Here is an 11,656-nt window from a genome sequence, read left to right as displayed (position 1 = left end):
ACCTCTACAATTTCCGTTAAGTTCATAACATCTAATTCTTTGTTGAACTAAAATTCATATTTAGACCAGTTAACTTTGTGAGAAATTCATAACTCGTTAATACAAAGTATGTTCTCGACTATATTTATATCGACAAGATCATATTAATGAGATATTCAACTCTACTTTAAACTGTTTCGGATTAAAAAAATCATAACTCCCTTATACACAGTCAGATTTGATTGTTCTCTATATGCATGCCCTCGGTTTTACGATTATTATGAATTTCATTTAGAATTATTAAAATAATAAGCAATCTATCAAAAATTCACTTTTTACGATACATAGAGTCGTTTCAGTTTAATCACAAAACTTTGAAGAAGCATAAATTCTTCACACGAAGTCCTATTTTAGATTTATCTATATGTATGGAATCCTTTTCATATATACTATAACTACGTTTAAGATTATTTATCATAAATAATCTTATATCAAAATTTCATTTTATTATTTTAACTGTCAAGTGCGAAGTTGCAGATGTTATACAATACATAAGGCAAATTAGGTGTACAATATTATATTATCAATAATCTATTGATGTTGCTTAGATTATCTCAATCATCGACAATTACATAAATCATAAAGCCCAAGATCAAAGATCAACCTAGAATAAACCAAATAAATCAACAATTACACAAATAATAAAACCTAAAACCAATAATTTCATAAATAATACATATAATTATCTTTTGTCATGAATCATGATTGATAAGGAATATAGAATGTGAATTTGGTTAGAACTCTTTCACAAGATTGACTGGGGGGGGGGGAGTCCATGTTTGACGAAGTACGATAGTGATAAAAAATATATTTAAGAATGTTAAGTGACTACTAATTTACCTAATTAGAGTTTTTAGCAGATCAATCACACATTCATTATCGAGTAATGATGCATTAGAGGCAATCTTACAAATAATTTGGGAATGAATCAGAAAAAGAGCACCAACGACGGCTAATGAGGTCAGGTATGGTAGAGGTGGGTTCAAAGAAGATCTCGGATAACCTAACCCAAATTTTGATGGATTTGGGAATCGAAATGGGCAAGTCGACGGCCAAACAACTTTCATCGCACATCCTGAACACAACACCAGGCAACAGATCGATTCTGGCTACCATGGAACGTTGAAGACGATAGCTATCTGCTTTGTGAAATTAAATGGTAGACGACAACTCTTTTTGGATGTTGGATTCCAAGGCAGGACAACATCAAGCTCCAAATGTGTGAATGGTAAATTTAAAGGGTAGTTTTAGGAAGAGGGGGGTTTTATATTGGTTGAGTAAAGGTATTTGGGGTAACGGGTGGTGAAGTTGATGATTGACACGATATAGAAGAGGGAACGAGATGTCATTGATCGGAGAGGAAAACCTAGAATGAATAAGAAATTAATGGAAAATGGATCAAGATTGAATTGACGATGAAGTAAGTGCTAAGATAGACACAGAGTTGAAGAGATGTGTTCCTTGTTGACAGTACCTTAAATAATGAAAATAGAAGAAGAACAAAACGAACAAAAACCTAACAGTGGAGTACTAAACAATTCATACATAAAAGTAAAATGGACGAAACGGGATAAATCATAAAACAATTACTGCCATTCTTAGAAGTATATAAAGTGTGTGACCAAACTCACAAGCATAGCAACAATAGTATTCGTAAGAGACATGGCCATTAATATAATATAAAAATGATGCAAAATGAAAAATATTTGTGTTTATGTGTTCTGTTTTTGATTTTGTTTTATTTTTGTTTTTTTTTTGTTTTTTTTTGTTTCTGAAAATAACATATTTGCTGAAAAATGAAAAAAGTGTTATACAAAAAAGAAAAATTAATAGAGACAGGTTGAGATTTTTTCATCTTCATGGATCTTCTGAAAGGATTGGTGCTTTTGAATTTCTTAATAAATCTTTAACTTATTAAGTATTTTAATATTTGATGACATTAAAGTTTGCTAAAACCGCCAAGAGTGATAGACTGAAGGTGCAACCATATCATTTGGCTGGAAATGTCATCAAGTATGAGAATATCATCTCATCATGTTTTAAGGGGTGTTTGATTTACCTTCTAACTCGGTCCAAAGTTGGACGAAGTCATTAATCCTCAATTAGCATGTTTATTTTCACTTCTAAAAGGTTGGACTCGATCCTCTAAAAGCTCTTAATTTCATCCACCGGAAAATTATGAAGGATCATGAATGATATGTAACTTCTCCATTTTTCCCCAAATGAATTCGAAAATCAGCTTCCTCCATCCTCTGCCATCTACTCCCTATCTCCATTCTCATACTCTTATCTCTCTATCAGTGGTTCCACTCATTGTATATTTGTTATTAGTAGGGAGCCTCTTTCTATTTCAAAAGCCACAAATCTTCATAAAAATTATGTTTTTATATGGGTATCTTTTTTGCATAATATTTTTGATGGATTAAGGTCTCTAAGCTCATGACTAAATTGATATACACTTGTAATTAGAAGCAAAGTCCTTTTTGTGTTGCCTTCATTACCAAAAATAGGTAGAAATGATATTAGGAGAGAGATTGATAATTTATTAGATTTTTATATGATTAATAAACTAAATGGAAATTATGGGAAATGATTTGTTAATATGTTATGTGATTAATAAATTAATTGGAAATAGATAGCTGGTTTATTGATTTATTATGTGATTAATATTTAATATGAGATCAACCGTTAAATAACTAATTTGTTAATTTATATGATTAATAAGTTAATGTGCAATCAATTAGAACTGATTAATTATTATTCATAATTAATCTGGAATTAATCGTAATTAATTAAAGTTGCAAGGGGTGAATTTTAATTGTTTAATAGTTCAGCAAAAGAGACAATTCTAGAACCATCCAAGCATGGACGTTTTTGGTAGCTCTTCTAGGGTTTCTAGAAGCCTCGTGGTTATATTTAAGGAAATGATTTGAACTATGATGAAATCTATTATTTAATTCATTCAAATCTTGCTTTGCCTTTGAAGTTACCTAGACTATATATAAGACTCCTTGTCTTGCAAATTTCGCTCATGACAGTACCCATAAGTGTATAAACAAAAATTCCCTCATATCTCTTCTTTCCTCCTCATTTTAGGGTTTCTGGTTTTAGGTGTGAGCCGTTAGAGGCATCATCATTTTGGTGCTAGCTTTCCAAGACGAACAAACACAAGGGATTGAAGTGATTTATTTTCTACAATAAATCAAGGGTATTTAACCCTCATTCATGTATTTTGATTATACTAGGGTTTCATTATGGTTCATGATAATTTTGTTATTCATTGTATGTTACATTCAAAGTGTTAACGACATAGATCCTTTAAGTTGCATGTGACCTTAAGTATTTTGTGAAATTCTGCAAGCAAGTAGTATTGTAACCTATAAAACCCATTAGTGGTATCCCAGCCTTGGTGCGTCTAATATTGAAATTGCATAAGTTGTATCGAACAATTTGTTTTTGAAAATCTGTTCTCACGACATGAGAGTCTTTGTCACGACGTGAGCTCATCTCAAAACTGGAAATTCAGGATTTTCTACCTAGTTTGATTTGTGAGGTTAATTTTTGGTCATTATCTGATTTGAATTCTTCCAAAATCCAAATTTTTTTCATATCCTAGATAGTTAAAATAAAACCCTAAATATTAGGAGATAATTGAAAAGATGATGTTTAATTATTAGATTCATTAAATTGAATTATCCTTGTGGATTTAATAATAATTTAATTTTAAGATTAATTAAAAGATAATTATAAATCCATGAAAGGTTCAATTGATTTATTAATTATATGATTAATTTAGATAATTAATATTTAAACCTTGTGTTTTTATAAGTTATAAAATACACCCTTATATACATATATACATATATATATATATATATATATATATATATATATATATATATATATATATATATATATATATATATATATACACACAATATGTTTAATAAAAGTCAATTGAATCAATAGTAGGTCTCATTCACAACTTATAAAATGACCGTTGAACGGGTATCCTTTTCACCCACCGCTCCTTTATGTGTTGGATGGTCATTAGCCGAACAGGTTTGATAGTACATAAAAGATTAAATGTATAATTTATAAAATACTAGCATATTCTTTTAAAATCTCACTCTAGTTACTTCAAGAAATATGTGAAATTGAATGCCAATCCATGAAAACGCACATCATTTCTTTATGAGTGGTTAATGGAGCATGTGTGGTTGACTGACTCACTAATGTAGGACTATAAATATTAAATGATGAAACAAATCATGTTTATAATTTTTGAAGGAGCGTGTGTTGGTTAACTGTTACATCAATGAGAGATTAGAAACTGATCGAAGGTGTTTGTGCAGGCTAGAATGGTTAATATACGTCTTAATTGAGATCCTCAACATCTCAGTCACAATTAATAAGAGAAAAATTTGAGATTAAATATCCATTGATGTTTCAATGAAAATCTCAAAAGATCTATGAGTTTCATAAGATTAAATTTGGTAAAAATCTTACCTACCCAAAATATATTCGCAATTTGATACGACATCCATCTTTAAAGTTAGAATCGAAAATATGTATCCTAGCCTTAATTTAATTTATGGGTTGATAATTAAAGATTAAAATTAACTAACTTGAATTATTTCTGCTTCTAAAATTTTAGATGTCTTATGAAGATAGATATGATCTTCCTCGTTCTCAAGGAGACGGTCTTCCACATTCAAGTTAAGGTGAAATTGTCTTCCCTTGCATAGGAAATGGTAGAACTGGACATCGACCCTCTTCAACTCTTCCACCTCCTCCTCATGTGACTCTCTTATCGTCATGTTTTCGTCAAGTTAAATGATATGAAACTACTCAAACCCTATTGGCATGTAAATATGAAGATGTAAATTCTATGTATGCTTATGTTTTGAAAATGAAGTTGTACAGTGACAAATTGGAAAGGATGTCTGTTTTATTCCTAAGGGAGCAAGCCATTGATTTGGTTCTTTTTTTTCTTCCTAAGTCATATGGTTAGTTCATTGAAAACTTTCATATGAGGAATATCGATGTGACACTAATTATTCTAACCTAAATGTTGATGGTTGTTGAATAAAAAATGCTTAAGAACACAACTGAAGTAGAAATGAATATAAGGTCTAATACTGAGTTTTCCATGGTCATTAACAATGGTAACATTAGTGATCAAGAAAATATTTGTCTTCCTAACCAAAAGGGATCAACCAAGGCCAAACTGTTTGATCGTATGGTAAAGAGAAAGGTCGGTTCTCAAATCGTTCCAAATATTGAACCCAATGAGTCCATTTTTTTCTACTGCAAATTGAAGGGACAGTGGAAGAAAAACTGCCCAAGCTACCTAAAAGATCTTGAAGATGGTAAAGTCAAGTCATGTGACTCTGCTTTAGTTACATCCATTATCTAACTTCATAAGTTCCTATTCTTATATTCATAATACATAATGAGGTGATCATATTTTGATGGTGTTATAGGAACTAAAAGAAAGAATGAAGCTTAGGCAGAGGAGACTAAATCTAATCATGGGAAGTGTACTTTGGTCACATGGTTCGATGGTCAGAATTTGGAGTTACTACTAAGGCGTTAGGATAATTTAACAGATTTTTATTACTCTTCCTAGATGTCTAGAAATATAGTTTTTCATTTCAAGCATTGTAAGGACAAGTTTCAATTTTCATTTTATTTCAATAAAAGTGAAGTTTTGGTTTACCTAGTTGCATTATCTTATTTCCTTTCAATGACATTAATGAAAGTGTTGGTTAAGTTTCAAATAATAACAATATTGATTGTGGATTTGATTCTTATGATATCGCTTGTGGTATTGTTGTAATTAACCAAGTGAAAAGAAATATCATCACCAACTGGATAGATACTTAGTGTTGTTTAATTCCAAATTGTATACTATATGATAATCTTGTTCATTTGAAAATTATGTCGTAAATAATTATTCACATGTTTACATGAGGCAAGTAAAGGACTAATAGATCTAGTATGTGTTGATATGGACTCTTCAGATCCACCACAAGGGACGATAACTCTATTCATCATGATTTACTGATTTTTCAGTAAATATGGAAGAATCTATTAGGTAGAAAGACAAAAGATTCTCCAATCTGAAAAGAAAGGATAGTGCTTTAGTATCGTGTTTTATGATTATCCTAGTAATTGTGGAATTGTATCAAAATTGTCTCCTCCAAGAACATCTTGATGTTGTTCTAACAACGTGGAAGCACTAGTGGGATCTTGTGCTGCTAAAAGGAAAGAAATTTAGATCAACAAAGTTCGTTCCATGAAGGAAAACTAAGTTTGAAATGGATTTGTCCTAACCCTTGTCTTATGATTTTAGGTTGAAAATGATAGATTCACATGGATAGGAATGTATGCACCTTGTAATCTAAGTGGAAAAGTTTTCGCTCTAATTCATGAAAATGATTATGAACAAATACTTTCGCTAATAGATTTTAAATATATGATAAAGATCAATATGGATATTGGTTGTGTTAATTGCATTCAAAGAATTCATGATATAATTATGACACCTTTCTTCTTATTCCGAATTATGAGGAATGACAAGTAATCTTTTTAAATTTCAAGAGATATATCTATCAAGTATTGACTGGTTTAAACATACACACATATGCTATCCAACTAAGGTGTATAAGCTTAAGAAGTCTAGTTGGAGAATTAATGAAGCATCATCTAACAAAAATCTGCACTTTTGTAAGAAAGTCAAAGGATATTTATCTCTAGAAATTCAATTAATTTCTAGATACATGTCAAAGTTAGTGGGAGCATAATTTTTATGCTAGTAATGCATCTTGACAATACTACTCATAGGAAAGAATGTCTATGTTTCAGCAAGTTAGAAAGTTTGGAATTGTTTCGCTATAGCGGAATTAAGAGAAAGGGTGCTCATACTTCCTTTCAAGTCTAAAGGTTAGATCGAATGGTTTAGTTGAAATAGTCAAATACATATATGCATATCAACTTAAAATGTTTCAACATAGGAAATTCAATATATGAGAATATTATAACAAGAGATTGAATAGATATTAAGTCATTATGTAGGACATAATGAATCGAGTCCTATATGCTTCAGATATAGGATCGAACACATGTTTTATAATACTTGTTTATTATGATATTTTCAAATGCATGTAACATTGTGTGAAAAGGATTAAAATTTTGTGTGTCAAAAGTTGTTAAACAACTATCAAGAACATTCAGAGGTTTACCTTAGACTGGTTACATGTAGACATTTTAAAGTATGATATCATTGGGTACGACTATAGTGACATGCTTTGGATAGAGATAATTCTTGGTCAAAATAAATGGCCATATAGGAATGTGGAAATATTTCCATAATCAGAGATGCTTGTAGAATCTACATGTAAGTTGGAAACATTAATACAAGAGAAGTGTTCAAGGAGTGTACATTAAATTTGAGACTTCATAACCATGGAAGTGTTTCTAGTAACAAGTTCCAGTGGAACTTTCGTAATATCAAAAGCTAAATCTCTTACTTTAGAACCCCGACATCATAGATAGACAAAACAAATAACATGAAATTCCACTACATCGTAGAGAATGATAAAATTTTGGAATTGTGATATGAGCATCATTGGAGTAATTTCTAGTCGATAGTTTCATTATTCATGAGTACATGGAAATAGGATTTCAATTATTGGATAAACCCATGCTTAGAGATTACCTTATGGGTTCAACTAGAAGTACTTCTAAGATGATAATATTTACTATTCTTCAAACATATATATACATATATGTATATATATATATATATACATACATATATATATATATATATATATATATATATAGGAAAATTGAATCTATGGTTGTAATGTATGTAATGTTAGATATAGAACCACCTAAAACTATGTAGTTTTATTAAAATTACTTTAAGTATTTATCCCTAATATTTAGGTTTTCGAATTCTTGGATTTTAAGAACCCTTTTTCTCACGTTTTCCATATTTTTCATCATAATCAACTCTACTGTATTTGAATAAATGAACACCGTACCAAGGTAAAATTTATCACAAACAATTACCTATGATGCATTAATTCCACTATCCTTGAATATGTAAATAAGGAATAATGAGTTTGTATCAAAATCAATATCTCGCTTAGTGCAATATAAAATTATTTATTCTTTATTAAATTCAAATAATAATAAAATAGTCATTCTTGCAAACAAAGGTCAATTTGTGCAATTTGAACTTGCATCTCTAAGGTTTTATTAAGTTTATTATTTTTTCTATAGTTGTTGTTTTAGGTTTCGTTCTGGTGTAGTGAGGAGAGGATTTGTGGGCTTAAATTTAGGAAATAATAGATTTTATCGATATAATTAAGTCAAAGATCACTAATGATTTTGAGAGTTTTAGTTAAAACTACGTAGTTTATAGAGTTTTATACCTAATATTAGCTACATAAAAGCCACATATTCCCTAACCCCATATATATATATATATATATATATATATATATATATATATATATATATATATATATATATATATATAAGATTCATATTTTGCAAATCAGTTGTGCATTGGTTTACTTCAACACTTCCTGTAAATGGGTGTGATAAAGTGTAATTCCATGCATGATTTGGTGAGTAAAATGTATGATTATATAGTAAAAGTATATTTATGGGAGCTCGATGATTTGATTTGATCTGTAAGACCCATGCCTAATCCAGACTGAATTGATGTGTTTAATTTTGTAGTCTGGAATTTGATCAACAAATTGGCAAATAAGGAAACAAACAAAGGAACGTGAGGTTAATCAATTAATCCATGAGTGTGTTCATATGATATCTTTTAGAACGAAGGAATAAATGCTCACTTATCTTAGGGCCAATGTTTGATTTGAATCAGAATTTGGCAATGGTTTTGCAAAGAACTCTTTGTTGTTTCGTTCAAGGTTATACTTAATTTTGTAGTTATAGACTTATCCAAGTGGTAAACTGTTGGATTAAGGTGTCTAAGCTCATAACTAAATTAGTATACTCTTGTAATTATAAGCAAAGTCCTTTTTGGGTTTCTCTCATAACCAGAATGAGCTAGAAATGATATTAGGAGAGCGAAGGATAATTTATTAGATTATTATATATATATGATTAATAAACTAATTGGAAATTATAGGAAAATGAGTTTTTAATATTATGTGATTAAATATATCAATTGAAAATAGATAGTTGGTTTGTTGATTTATTATATGATTAATAAATTAATATGAGAAAAATCGTTAAATAATTGATTTGTTAATTTATATGATTAATAAATTAATTAGAATTGATTAATTACTAATCAGAATTAATCTGGAATTAATTTGAGATTAATCAGGATTAATTAAAGGTGTAAGGAGTGAATTCTTATTGTTCAATAGTTGAACAAAAGAGACAATTCTAGAACCATCCAAGCATGGACGGTTTTAGGATCTCTTCTAGGGTTTCTAAAAGTCTCTTGGTGGTATATAAGGAAAAGATTTAAACTAGGATTATATATGTTATTTAATCAATTCAAATTTTTATTTACCTACAAGTTATCTAAACAATAAATAGGGTCTCATAGTTTACAAATTTCATTCACGAAATTACCCATAAGCATATGAATGAAAATTTCCTCATATATCCTCTCTTCTCCTCATTATAGGAAAATTAGTTTTTAATATTATGTGATTAAATATATTAATTGAAAATAGATAGTTGGTTTGTTGATTTATTATATGATTAATAAATTAATATGAAAAAATCGTTAAATAAATGATTTGTTAATTTATATGATTAATAAATTAATTAGAATTGATTAATTACTAATCAGAATTAATCTAGAATTAATTTGAGATTAATCAGGATTAATTAAAGGTGTAAGGAGTGAATTGTTATTGTTCAATAGTCGAACAAAAGAGACAATTCTAGAACCATCCAAGCATGGACGGTTTTGGGAGCTCTTCTAGGGTTTCTAAAAGTCTCTTGATGGTATATAAGGAAAAGATTTAAACTAGGATTATATATGTTATTTAATCAATTCAATTTTTATTTACCTACAGATTATCTAAACAATAAATAGGGCCTCATAGTTTACAAATTTCATTCACGAAATTACCCATAAGCATATGAATGAAAATTCCCTCATATATCCTCTCTCCTCCTCATTATATGGTTTTTTGTTTTGAGTGTGAGTTATTAGAAGCATCATCCTTTTGGTGCTAGCTTTCCAGAACCAACAAACACATGGAATTAAAGTTATTTGTTTTTTACAACAAATCGAAGGTATATAATCCTCATTCTTGTATTTTGATTATACTAGGGCTTCTTTAGAGTTCATGATAATTTTTTTATTCACTGTATTTTACATTCAAAGTGTTAAAGACATTGATACTGTAGGTTTCATGTGACCATAAGTATTAAGTGAAATTCCGGAAGCATATAGTTTTATAACCTATAAAACTCATCTCTTATATGTTAAAGTTGCATTCTTGATCTACAGCTAGCTTTTCAAGAATAGAAATGTAAAACATGGGGGTAGTGATGCCTGTAATTATTGAAGCTGTATTTGAGTGATATTTTTTGTAGGAAAGTATAACTATTGAGGAAGTTTTCGAAAATATGAGATGTAGAAAAGAGGGCCTTACGAATACTATTGTTTAAGAAAGATTAGCCATTTCTGGCTATAATAAAATCAAAGAAAAAAAGGTATTTACCCCAATTCAAATTGGCTCTTGATTCCTTCAGAAATTTCTTGTTATTGACTCAGGTACTATTTTTTCTTCGCTTGTAAGTTTTACTTGAATGCATTGTTGGATCTGATCAAATAAGTATTAATTGGTAGCTAATGTTTTAGTTAATTGTATTAAAGTAAGATATTTGTGTCCTTGGTGGTTGCCTGGTATTATCAATGCTGCAAAAGACCAAATTCATTATTATAGAGTTCTTGGTTTTTCCAATTAAATCTATCTTTACTTTGGTCTCATCAAATCTTGATTTTCATGACTGAGAGAATGGAATTTTTTTAAATCTCAATGGTTACTATAAGAACAAGAAAATAAAAGTGGGGATGAGATTGTTTTATAAAATTCTCAAATAGGGTTTCATCCATATGCTTATACTTATAATGCATTGATACAAGGGTTTATTAATTACGAATTATATGATAAAGTGTAGGTTTTACACAAACATGTGACTGAGTTGCGGCTTGAGAATGATGTGTTGACCTAATACAAAAGGTCTCAAGTAACTTGAAAATATGTTTAAAGATGTTTTTATGCCAGATAAAAATGTTCTATACTTGCATCATTGATCAACTTTATGTAAAGCCGATGGAAAAGCACCTATAATTTTCCAGACAATCTTTATAGGTTGTAATTGTAATGTGAATTAAAATGTTTCGATCATTGAACTCGTAACTATTAATGTAATATTTTCTTGATGTTTTATTTATTTATCAGTATAGTTGATAATATCGACTATTCATCTGTATAGATTTGCCAAGAAGCACTACTTGTATTTTCCTTTTCTTTTATATATATTTTCTGCAACTGGGGCAGAATTATGGCACACTTAAACAACTAGTTTGTAGAAA

The sequence above is a fragment of the Lactuca saligna genome, chromosome 4 (assembly GCF_052625555.1).
Source record: "Lactuca saligna cultivar CGN05327 chromosome 4, ASM5262555v1, whole genome shotgun sequence".
Taxonomy (NCBI): domain Eukaryota; kingdom Viridiplantae; phylum Streptophyta; class Magnoliopsida; order Asterales; family Asteraceae; genus Lactuca; species Lactuca saligna.
Note: the sequence above shows the minus strand (reverse complement) of the source record.